This window comes from Mytilus californianus, unplaced genomic scaffold (genome assembly GCF_021869535.1).
Source record: "Mytilus californianus isolate M0D057914Y unplaced genomic scaffold, xbMytCali1.0.p SCAF_6, whole genome shotgun sequence".
Lineage (NCBI taxonomy): Eukaryota > Metazoa > Mollusca > Bivalvia > Mytilida > Mytilidae > Mytilus > Mytilus californianus.
In genome coordinates, this window is record NW_026262712.1 from 82,052,747 (window position 1) to 82,066,652 (window position 13,906).

Below are 13,906 nucleotides of genomic sequence, written 5' to 3' on the forward strand. Positions count from 1 at the left end.
TGCTTATGGTTGGGTCCTACATTTACAATCTGTCGATACTTTGTTTTATGTACAAGGTCATGACTTTTCTCAAACTACTTATGATGTCGCTACACCAAATCCGTTTAAGGTGCATTGATAGATTAGTGTTTAGTCTAATAGAACATGTTTTATAACTTTATCAAATTTGGGCTCCCTGAAACTATGAATATTCCTAGATCGGTGTCTTTTGGGTTTCAGAACTTACAAACATGTTTAATCCCGCTACATTTTGACAGCCAGTCCAAAACCAAAATATCCGTAATCCAGTGGTTGTCGTCGGTTAATGTCTGCCATATTTGTGTTTGCGTTCATTGTTTTAGTATAAATCAGGTCGTTGTTTCTTTTATTTTAATTTTTTTCACTTTCCGTCAAAGCCACCACACAAGCAAACAGACACCCAAATTTGGCCAATTAGACAACGCTCAATCAGAGACCAAATGACATAGAAGTTAACAACTATAGGTCTCCGTACGGTCTTCAACAACGTGCAAATCCAATACTACATAGTAAGCTACAAAAGGCCAACAAATGACAAATGTAAAACAATTAAAACGGTCTGATTTATGTACAAAACAATAAACGAAAAACAAATACATGTATGATTTACAGCAAAAAACGACAACCACTGAATTACTGGCTCTTGACCTGGATAAGACACACACAGAGTGTTGTGTAACACTACAACATGTTAAGAACACACTGTAAAAATCAGAGAGACACATTAACAACTAAGAAAAAATCCTGTATCTAAGAGTAAAATCTATTTATTCAAATTTACATCATTCAAGAGGAAGTTCAATCACACAAAAAAGTGTTGAATTTGCTACATATTAATGAGGAGATACGTAAAGATATCATTGAAACAGATTCCAACTACACAATGTCAAAGTCAACATACGTTTATTAACAAAAGACACATTTCTATATCCTCTGTCGAGCCCTTAATCGCAAAAATTCAACAGGTTATGTATTAATTTCAATTGAGTTTACCAGAGATATCTTAAACGTAGTTAAAGCTATCTTACGTGATAGCAACAAAGATGGCCATTGTAGATGTTCTACGCTAGAGACAAACAAATTAAGATGTGACATTGTATCTTCGAGATTTCTGTCAGAAAACCCGAGTATTTTTTTGAAACGGTAAAATGCAATAGTGTTTTACTTGTATCTTCATAAAAATAAGGCGACGAAGTATGCTTACCAATTAGACAACATTTCTTAAGAGTCACAATGGTGTGGATGTTAGCAAACTACTGTGAAGTCACCGTAAGACCTTCAACAGTTTTAGAGAAAAAAAATCATACCGCATACCCAGCAAACACAAAAACATCTCTAAAATGTTATGAAAATGTTGTGTCTAATGTCATGAAAATATCACAAAAAACGTGGGAAAAACATAAACTGTATGGTTGAATATATATCTCTAAAACGTTTTCTAATATATTTTCTAAAATATTTGCATAATATAATTAAAATGTTGTCAAGAAATATCATGATAATGTGAAAACCAATGGCCTATAAAACATTTTGATAATCTTTTAAAAAATATTTTCTAGAAATATATTCTGAACGTTTGAAAAACATTATGAATATCAAATAATGTTACAGAAATGTTTTTTGGGATGTTTCCTTTCAAGTGAGACTGTGCCAAAAAATGTTTTCAAAATGTTTTAAGAAGATGTTTTTGGTTGATATCTAGATCATATCAATATAAAAATTTCTGTACTTTTGACTGAGTTTCCTGCTTTTTTAAATAACAAATCATTAGTTTAATTTATACACAGTGATTTATTCTATATACAAACAAGAATAAATCAGTTGTTTTGCTAAGCATATGAACATTCACAATTCAAAGTATCTAAAAACAAGAAGTATCTACAAATTTTGACACATCCCAAATGGCAGACACAACTCATCATGGTCAAGCCACTTACCAAATATGAAGGCATTCTGTTCAGCAGCATTACCAATAAAAGTAATGAAAAATTCAACATTTTGAAATACAACGTATAAGCAAACAGGTGCCAGATACAAAAATGTTCACACATCACAGTTCATCACAATCAAGCAGCTCAACAAATATGAACTCATCTTGATCAACAGTTTTGGGAAAAACAGTAATGAAAATATTTGTTGGACAAAATCCGACAAATATAGGTGGACAGACGACAGACAGTGCAAGAAAGTCCACATTCCTACCACAATGGTATAATGTTTAGTTTTTCACTCTCAACTTTTATTACCTATCTTATACAAATCATGCATATGTCAACCTGAACATGCATGACATATATGCCATTGGACATTATGCAAACATTATACACATTTTTAAGTTCAAGTTACATAGACTAAAACTTATGTCCCAAATTCAGATTTTTCAATATAACTTCTCTTTCTAAACTCAAACGTAACACTTCTAATAGGATTACATCTTAAGTCAATAATTGTTGATAATTGGCTTAAGAGATGAGAACAAAACACCATTTTACATCAACTATTTGATTTATTTAAGAATACATTGAAAAAGTCAATTAATTGTCTTATTCAAAACCACTTGGAATGTCTTTTAGTGACTTATATCTTTTTCTTGCTGTGCCATGCGTCTGAAAAAACAATTAATCTTACATTCATATACATGGGTTATGTATAAACTTCTTGCACATTCCTTTATTAGAGAACGATTCAGATTGCCTGAAAGATGTACATCCCCACCCCTTTAAAGTTTTGAAACACATAACGATGATAGTGTGTCGGAAGGGGACAATAAATGGCTGACCGTGTTAAGCAATATGCTACGCTGAACTTCATTCAGTTATAAAAGAAAACACATAAAAAACTTTAGACTAGATATGTGTCCAGTCAAGAGTCTTATTTCATTATACTCGTTGATTGTTGTCTATCATATTTTTTTTTTCTTTTATTGTTTTGTAAAAATCAGGTTGTTCTTTTCTTGTTTTTGTTTTAGTATTTATTAAATACATTGTATCATGTAGGGGCCTTTAAAATCCCTGCTTCATTAAACATCTTATTGTCCTTTTTAAGTGTTAAACTCTGTACAGTGACATAGTTTATAATTTGTCATTTGTATCTAAGGGCATATGATACAGTCCTATAGGCACATAATAACTTATTGAAGTGTTACGCATTGTTTTCGCGAGATGATAATAATATAACTTAACTTCCGAGAAACGCACAGATGTCATTAAATGAGTTGTTTATATGTATTTGAAATACTTCAAAGAAAGCAAATATGTTGTTTATGAAAGCACACTGTTGGACTAAAAGATTGATTTAAATAAACAACTTGTTTCAGTTTTGTCATAACAAAAATAATTTATTCAAATATCCAGATATCTTTTCAGTATTGTATGCCCTTAATCTTGAATGTAATGTATTGTTTATGCTAAATATTTGAATTAAATATGGAATAACAGTAATTCTGTATGAAAATCTTACTTCAAAAACAAATTTCTCCTGAAAGGTTGTCGACATTCCAAAGAACCTGTGCCACTTCCAAATTGTAAACCTGCATATTGAACTTGTCCTTTGTGGCTTTTTTTATAGCTCCTGTTAAAAAATAAAAGATACAGTGTAAGTACATTGTGTATATGAATCAATAAATATAGCTTTAAGTATCAGTATATATCATATTGCTTGTACTGAAATCTTACAGTCTTTGTGATGTTCATTAAGCTGTTTAGGGAAATTTAATTTACTGTTTTGCAAATACATACATACACTGATTTTACTAGAAAAAAAAATCTCCATATTCACATGGTGCTTATATTAATGTTATTGTAACTTGTTTGTGTGCCTTGGAACAAGGTATTGAGTCATGCTTATTGCATACCTGCCAAGTTTTCAAAATCTCCATGGGGGATTTCAAGAGCGAGATGACTAAATGCTCCTCTTATATTGTCATAAGACTTTCTAGTCTACTACTATATTGTTTGAATGAGTATGCATGTGCTTAAATCCCCTTTTAACTCATTTGGATGCCTGTTTTCAGGTGTTTAATTTGTATAATAACGAATTTCAAAATTCCGATCAACACCTCACATGGGGGAAATCCCCTATAAAGCGTGAAGGTTGGCAGGTCTGTTATTGCAATAGTTGTTGTTGGTTTAAGTCTGTCATATTTGTTTTTCATAATGTGTATTTAGTGCAGGCGGTTAGTTGTTTTGTTTCAATTGTGTTGAGAAATATTTAACATTTGTTTGTCAAGGCCTTTTAAAGTGGACTATATGGTATGGGTTTTCTCAGTGTTGAAAGCCGTACAGTGACCTATAATTTCTTTTATCCAAGTCATTTGAATTCTGGTGGATAGCTGTCTCATACACCTTATCGCTATTTCAGTATTTGGAAATCTATCCCGCTTGAACTTTTTACGTCAGCATACGTCATACAATTATACACCTTATCGCTATTTCCGCTTGACCCGAGAATCTGTCCTGCTTGAACTTTTGACGTCAAACAACAATCACTTTTCCATTGTGGCGTCAGATATTTTTTATTATGACGTCAAAATTTTACGGGAACTTGTGACAGTTGTGTGATGTCCAGTAATGGCGGACAAATAGCGATAAGGTGTATTACTTTCCATTGTGGTGTCAAATATTTTCTATTATGACGTCAACATTTTACGGGAATTTTTGTGATGTCCATGGCCAGTAATGGCGGACAAATTATAGCGATAAGGTGTATTGGCAATCAAACACACAAGACACATATCCTTATTTTTATATCAATGAACAAATTCATAATAGGTGTACGTAGATGCCAGAACAGTGGCGGATTTAGGGGCCCCGACCCCATTATGGGGCTACATATAAGATAACTGCATAGACTATTTACAAGTATCACTCCAAACGTTTGCTTGCCTTGGGCAGGGGCCCCCCTTTTTTCAAAACCTTGATCCGCACCTCTAGATACAGATGTATTGGTTCCAATAATGATTGAAAACACAAAATGAACGCACAGGTTTCATCTTAAGAGATTATTCATTCTTACCAAGTGAGTATATATCGCGTAACAAACAATTTTCTTGGCTCTCTTTGTTGATATCCTGTCTTCGTTTCAAATTTCAAAATTTAATATCATTTCCGGTGATAAAACAAAAGTCGATTCCGGAAAAGGTCGGTTTTCCGTAATGCATATAAACGATACGAAAATGGAACTTAGTACAGTTACAGTTTTCATTTCTTAATTTCTAAAATATACACGAACGAAATGAATAAACATTAAAGAAAGGTGATTGTTTATTAATACATTATTGCTTAATTTAATGTTGACTCTTTTGAATTTTAATATAAGAAGGAATAAAATCTGACTTCAAGATATCAAGGATTTCAACGGTATAGTATCTTGCTTGTCATGATACTGATGAAATGTAGTAATATATCTTATCCTGAAGAAAAACCAAGCTAATTCCACAAAATTTTGTTTGTGGGGTTTTGAATAAAGTTTAAATAAAATGTTATGTTTATATCCGTAAAATGTTGAATAAAATATCAGTAAGACTATTAAATAATGTGTATGTCAAAATATTTTATAGAAAACATTTAGCAGATATTTTTCAGATGTTTTATGTAAAACATTTTAGTTTTACGTTATAAAACATTTTATGCAAATAGCAAAACTATATTTTCTGTAAAATATTTTTTGCAGTATGTTTTTTGGATATTTGGAAAATATTTACTTTAAATGTTGTAACAATATGAAATACCAATTGAAGAAAATAGTATTTTTATTTTATATTATAAAATATCTACGGGATATTTTAGAATAATGTTTGAGAACATGTATAAAAGATATAAGCAAATAACATTTTGTTAATGTTGTATAAAAACATTTTACTTAAATGTTAGAAATAAAACATTTCAAAAACAATAAAAAAAACATTTTTTTGATGTTTAAATGATATCTTATTGAAATATTTTTGTGAGAGACGTTCATATAACATTTAAAAAATGTTTTTAAAATGTTGTGTGTTTGCTGGGTAGTCAGTCATATTAGGCGACGTGACAAAATATAAACCAATTCAAAAGAGAAAACTAACGGCATGATTTATAACATAAATATTTTTTTTTTCTAATACCAATATTTTTAATGTTGACAGCAATTTTTTGTCTACTTTCTATCATTTAGCTCTGGCTAACTCACTAATTAGGGTAGTGAAAAGAGATAAGTACTTTAAAACCCCGAAATATTTAATTGTTTCTGTCGAAGGCTTAAACCTCAGAAGTGAATGTATTTATTTATATATCGGTAAAATATATTTCACAGTTAAATTAGTTATTTTTAGTCTGCAATAAACTCTTAACTTTCATCAAACAATGCTAAATTGTTGACAATAAAATGTTTTGTTCACCGGCTGCAGCGATTTCAAAATCTACCCACTTCTGCTAGTGTCATTATTAAAATGGTACATGTTGTGTTTTGTAGACTGTTGTGTGTCTTAAGGTCGTTTTGTTGTTTGACATGGCATTGTCGGTCCGTTTTCAATTAATGAGGCTAATTAACCCTTTGCTATCTTTCGCCTCTGTTTTATTTTAAGTTTTCATAATGAATTAGATTGTACGCAAAGTAATGTGTCAAGTCCCGAAGACAAAATTAACTATAGTAAAAGTAGCTTGTTTTTGCAATTCTGTTAATGTCCTTTTGTATTTGGTGCTTCTACTGGAGGTGATCTGGTGTATAATATTTATAATCAAAGGTATGGGAACTCAGAAGTTTGTTTTAAATTTCTTGTTTTCAATTAAAAAAATGAAATTCAAAAACAACATTTGCTGCTACCCATCCCCTACAACAAACACAACTACTACTACTCTCTTACATGTATGTACCGACGGTTTAGGAGAGATGTCTTTTAGGTTGTGAAAAAATAACAAAATTTACACAAAATAGACTTTTAGTATAATTTTGTTTCTTGTCTTCTGGGTATAAATAATGAATAATATCAGAAAATATATCAAATGAAACTTACAATGTGCTTATCCATACTTCTTACACATCATTTGCTGATAGACAAAGGAACGCCGATCAAAGATAATTACTATACATTAAATATATTAAGATAAAAACCTGAGGGAGTTAGTCTGATATAGTATACATCTATTTTTGAAGATAAATGCTAAATTAAAGCTTAAACTGATTTAAACATGTTCCTTCATGGAATATGGCTTTATTTAATTAGAAAACATGATAAATACAGGATAAATGCAGGATATTCAATGAGAATACAGTAAGCAATGAAGGAATCCTTTACAGGCATTTTGACATTTTATGAATAGTTATTTTCAATGCTAAGCAACGTTTACTTCTACGATACTAGAATCTAAAAAGCTAGAGCTAGAAATCAGTCACAACACAGTTTCGTCCACCTACTGTGGTTATAAATCACAACGTAAGCGTCCTAGTTATGAAATTTCGTTTATAAATGTAAGTATGTGTTTTGGAGCAGATTCATAGGTCGTTATTCTCCTTAAAATTTGTTTGATACATTAGTACAAAGTACAATGTATGAATAAATTATGAAAAAAATAACCATTGTGCTAAAACCTAGGTTTAATTTAATTTCATATATTTAAGTTTCAAGACCGTCATAATCATAATAATTATTAAGACTAGGATTGTGAAAATAAATGTGAATTTTTGGATCTCGTTCCATATAGTTCTATGAATCTCAAGATTATATATACATAACAAAAATATGTCTTTTTTGTGGCGTTGATCCATTCATGTGACGCACAGTTTGTGATGTCCTGTGCTGTCGTTAAAGGGAGATGTCCGTTGTTATTCTGAGGTTTACATGTTGTAATGTACTATTATATTATTTATTTATGCATTACTCTGTTTTGAGTGTTCTTGTGTTTGTTATTACTGTATACCTGTCACGTAATATTGTCATTTTAGCTGTATTTTTATCATTGCAATATAAACTGGAGGTTTGTCTAGCCATAAAACCAGGTTCAACACACCATTTTTTCTTAAAATGTCCTGTACCATTTCAGGAATATGGCAGTTGTTATCAAATAGTCCGTTTCTATGTATGTTGGCGTTTGTTTTTGTTGCAGTTCAGTGTTTCTGTTGTTCCGTTGTTTTCCTCTTATAGTTGATGTGTTTCCCTCGGTTTTAGTTTGCAACCCGAATTTGTTTTCTTTTAATTGATTCATGACTTTTAACAGCGGTATATATACTGCTGTTGTTTTTTTTTTTATATTCCAGAAGAAAAGAGATCGAAAATATACATTACCCCATGTTTACAACTTTATCTCTCGGATCTTCTGATCATCTTTTCCCTTGATATTTTTGTGAAAACGTTAGACAGAACACCAATCCAACGTTTTATTGTTTAGCACTTTCCACGCATTGAATAATCTTTTATCTTTGTGTCTTTATCTATTTTCATATGCCAACTTATCAATCACTTTACCGTTACATCATTTTGTATCTGATCGTGACAACATGATAGACTTTTAAATTTTTTAGAAGATGGCCTTTTTAGAGAGTTTATCGGATTTACAAAATAGTTTTTTTTATTAATACTTCGATCATAAGACTAGCAAATTATCGTATGTCACGAATATGAGTCTAAAAGGAAATATTATTCTATTTTTGAAGTTTTCTATAAAACGAAAAAATGTACTCTGGAATCACAAATTTTCCTTTTCAATGTTTTAAAATCTGTGCAGTTAGACTGGTTGGACAAAATGTGCTTTACCTCATCCCATCGTACAAAAAGTACTAATGAGTAAAGGAACTGAAACTCTTTGTTATGGATGCAATTACGAATGTAATTTTTTTTAATGTCAATTTCACAAACAAAATTTGCTATATATACATATACTAGCAGTATCATCAAAATGTACTTAGTAAAAAAAATCCCGCAGCACCTGACAGATCAAACCAAACCCTCCTGTCATTTATTGTACCGACACTTACAAACCACCTGAATGTTCTTGTTTCTATCAACTGCAAACATTACGTGGACTTCGTTGTGGGCTATGGTACAAAAATTGACAAAAAGCTAGTTAGCGAAATGAAAAGACATTTTGTCTGAATTGTCAATAAAAGTTGACTTTATTTGAAGAGAAATGAATAGAACAAATGAATCGGAGAGTGCCGAATGTTCCGAAATTTTGAATGTCATGCATGCTGTTGATAGATATGATGCTGATAAAGTCTCTAACAAATAAATTCAAAAATTACTTTATGGAATTTTCCGAACAAGAACTTAAAATCTAAAATGGCATCAAGATATTTCATTGTATACACTTACACGAATAGCCAAAGCTGACATTTTGATACATTATAAATCTGTAGATCATTATATAGTTTTTCCTTCAATCTATTGCATTCTTACATTGTATAAAATTACGCAAGAATACATGTACAGAATCTTACGTATTGGTTATTTTTAGATGTGTTACCTAAACCTCTTTCCATGATAATAATGTGTGGGTACACGTATATAAGACAGCAAAGCAACAACACTAAATCATGATATCTAGAGGTCAAAATGTGATTTATTTTAAAAACTCATATGATGTATTATAAAAATAGGACATACATGTATTATTTTTTTTTTTTTTATATTTGGAAAATTAAGTGTGGTGCATATTTTATTTTTTTGTTGTTGTTTTATTTATTCACGCTTTTTATAGATTCTGGCCGAGATTTAGAACTTGTCACATTGTATAAACAACTGTCTGTCTAATGTTGAAGACTGAATGATAACCTCTAGTAGATGTTAGTAAGACAGTGTTTATGTCGTTGGATACTTTGTTTCATTGACGTATACCCGACATCCCTTTGTTAGACGGTGCACTCGACTTCAATCTTAATTGACTAGGATTGTCAGTTTTCCTATCGAAGGTCGGTGGTTTTCTCCGGGCACTCCAGCTTCCCCCAATAAAAACTGGCCGCCACGAAATAGCCCAAAAGCGGTGCTTAAAAGTGGCGTTAAAACACCAAAAATCAAAAATCAAATCTTTGTTAGACGTATGTCCCATTACTCTTTTTATTCATATTATTCCAATACAAACAGATTTTCTTAGTGTAGATAAGGTACCTGAAGATATATCTCTTTAAAGTTTCCATAAACATAAGAGCAACAGCGGGACTTGAAAGTTGAGTTTAAGTACCTCACTTAAATTTTTTACTTAACAACTGGTCTCACTTGTAAAACCATGGACTGTGAAATAATCGTTTGTTTTTCAATCTGTAAGGTAATAGACTGGATTTGTTGAATAAAAACCGGGAAAAGTGTTCTCAAATTACAATAGACATCGAAGGATTTGAAATTTTGCAAATCCCTCAGTTGAAATGGTCGGATGAATTGGAGTAATCAAAATAGTTCATAAGAGTTTCCAAGGAAGATAGAACAATTTCCGAAAATTTAATTGAATTAAAAGGCATTAAATTTGTATTATCCCTTACAATCACATAATGGGACATCCTTCTCTTCGCAACTACATGAGTGTAGGTACAAATACCGTCTATTCAATATATTTAAAGTTTCATTGCAATCATTGCCTATCATGACTATTGTTAACCATGCTTACCCACCACTGATTATTGAATACAATTCAAAGTCAATCAAAATGTGCCCAATCTATACTACTAAAGGGAGAGACCGATTTCATTGACCCGCAACTCCTCTGAAACCATACAAAGTCAGAAATATTTGTGATATGACGTATAAATGTAGTGTTTTGTACTTCCTAAATTTGTCTTTGAAAAAATCTTTTTTCCAAAGAAACACCATTTTTTGAGAAAATATCCGAATTCAGAAACCGTTATCGATCCGTGTCTTATACCCTTTCGCGCATACTCAGCCGACGTACTGCCCGCAACATCCAACTGAAAGTAAGAAGAAAGGATAGAAAATAAGACAGTTAGTACCGCTGTTCAATAGTCACAAATGGGTTAAGCGAAAACAAATCTGGGTCACAAAACAAAACCGAGGGAAACGCATCAACTAAAAGAGGAAAATAGCGAAACAACAGATGCAATGAACTGCTACAAAAACAAACGCCAACATAAATAGAAACGGATTATTTGATAACAACTGCCATATTCCTGACTTTGTACAGGACATTTTAAGAATAAATGGTGGGATGAACTTGGTTTTATGGTTAGCAAAACCTCCCGCTTATATGGCAATGTTAAAAATACCTCTTAAATGACAACATTACATTACGTGGCAGGAATACATTACAAATAAACGCAAGAACACTCAGGACAGAGAAATACACAAATAAATAATAGAATTTAATTAAATGAAAATTAAATTCGTTTATTGAATTAACATATACGTGTACTGAGACTCGACAAATCGAGTCGTCCTTTACTCTTAGTGTTATGCTAATTTGAGCATGCGAGAGTTGAGCCGTAAAAGTCCGTGCAATTTAACGGTCACTTTTACCTTGAAAACCAAACGGAGAGGACGTTAAAAAATTTAGAGAAATATTACATCAAGATAAGTATAGATTGCATAAGTTTATTAAGCAAGTCATATTTTAAATTTAATTCGAATTTAAAGATTTCATTTGTGTTTTTTAAAATAGTTTAATTAATTTATTACTTCGTCGAATTAAATATGCAGCCACGTGGTATTGAAAACATTTTTAAATGATAAATTTTATCAGTCAAATTGACAGACCTCAAAATGTTATAAGTTATGATAACGCAGCCGGTTCACTTGTAATCACATCAAACAAAAACAGCAAAGTTAAATGATCTTAAATCTATTTAAAAAATTGAGTCATGGACTGATGCATTATAAATTATATGAAGATATTTATTCAACGTTTTTCCAAATTTAGCTAGTGAATTGACCACTTATATGTCAATCATTAGAGGTACACAAGTGTGTTTTGAGAAGATTTATCGTTATGATCAGCAATTTAGATTAAGAATGGCAAACAATCCTACTAGATCTTGGTCTTTCATTGATGGCATTTTATGGTACACTATCATAGCTAATGGGGAACCGGAATGTAATACAATTCAACAGACAAGTATAGGTAATCGACCATGCTATGATTATAATTTTAAGGGAGCTTGTTATCGACAGAATTGTTTTTACACCCATTCATGTTTGAAATGCGGAATGGCCCACCCTTTCGCTGGCTGTCCACAACAAGTAAATAGCAACCAGACATATGCTCGTGCTCAAAATGCAACCCGAGGCACATATCAAAATACTAGTACACTAAGAGTTGCTAGAAATTTTGCACCTAGGACTCAAACACATTTTCAAAGAGCAGCGAATTCAAATCAAGGATTTAGACCTCGAGAAAGCAGATTCCCTGCCCTAAGAATGGCTGCACCACATACATTTAACAATTAAATTTTATATTTTTTAGAATCTTTTATTAATCCGTTGGACGTATGGTGTCTTGGCTTTACTCCGACCAATGTCACATAGTTAAATAAACTCCTCTTCAATTATATAAATGAATACGATGCAATGATATTATATAAGGGATTTTCTGAAAGGTTTTAGGTTAAATAATTTTGGACCACGATGCTGGATTGAATCAAAAAATTTACGATCGGTCATCCGAAATCCTGGGGTCGCATGGGAAAAAGTCTTGAGTGAAATAAAAAATGGTCGCATAGCTGGTCAGTTTTTGACCAGACCTATATCTAATCTAAGGTGTTCGCCTATAGGTGTAATTCCTAAGAAAACTGGTGGATGTAGATTGATCACGCACTTATCTTTTCCGCCAAATTTTAGTGTAAACGACATAATTGATGAAAAGTTCACTTCAGTAAAGTTTTCGTCTTTTGACAATGCTATTGATATGATTAAAAGATTGGGTTCAAATGTAGAAATTGGAAAAAAGGACATTAAATCCGCCTTCATATTATTAAAAATCTATCCAGGGGATTTTGATCTATTAGGGTTTAAACTTAATCAATAATATTTCATAGATAAATCATTGCCTATGGGATACTCAGAATCAAATTGTTTATTCGAAAAATTTTCAACTTTTATTCAATGGGCTGTCATTAATGAGTCCAATTCAGATAATCTTGATCATTATTTGGATGATTTTTTGTTTGCCGGTAAAAGCAATACCCAGGATTGTAAAAATCTGATGAATAGTTTTGATACAGTGTGTTGTCGTCTTGGAGTCCCAATTGCTCGTGAAAAAACAGAAGACCCAACAACAAAACTTAGTTATTTAGGCTTGCTTAGAGATACAGAAAAAATGTTAATACAAATTCCGGACGACAAAGTATTGGAGTTGAAGTCGAAAATTAAATGGGTATTGGGTAGGAAAAAGATTACTTTAAGGGACCTGCAATCTCTGTGTGGGTCATCAGCTTTTTGTGCAAAAGCTCTACCTGCAGGCAGAGCATTTAGCAGACGAATTTATTTGGCAAGTAGTCACGTAAGGAAACCACATCACTATGTCAGAATCACAGAAGGCATGTATCACGACTTATTGGTATGGGAATTGTTTTTAGACAAATTTAACGGCATAAGTTACATGCTCGACATTGATTGGACTTCAAATTCAGTTTTACAACTATTTACTGACAGCGCTGGTGGTTCAACAAAAGGGTGTGGCTGCCATTTCCAAGGTGAATGGGCTTTTCTTCAATGGCCTGTTGAATGGTCTGGTACTGAAGTTCTCAGGGATATATCATATTTAGAAATGATACCCATTGCACTATCTGTTTTCTTATGGGGTAATTTATTTCAAAAAAGGAAAATTTTATTTAATTCGGATAATAATGCCGTGGTTGAAATTTTAAATAAAAAGACATCAAAATCTTTGCGAATAATGAACCTTGTTAGACACATTATATATTGGTCGTTAATTGGCAATTTTCACATAAAAGCACAGTTCATTCCTGGTTATACAAA

General features: G+C 31.8%; 1 long non-coding RNA gene across 1 annotated transcript; it reads right to left on the bottom strand.

Moving 5' to 3' along the window:
• Nucleotides 1-2,050: 2,050 nt before the first annotated feature.
• LOC127705851 (uncharacterized) lies at nucleotides 2,051-5,384 on the bottom strand. The gene is made up of 3 exons (XR_007984067.1): nucleotides 5,032-5,384; nucleotides 3,478-3,588; nucleotides 2,051-2,624 (listed from the first exon to the last, which is right to left on the bottom strand). It is a non-coding gene; the product is annotated as an uncharacterized LOC127705851 (long non-coding RNA).
• Between the last annotated feature and the right edge of the window lie 8,522 nt (nucleotides 5,385-13,906).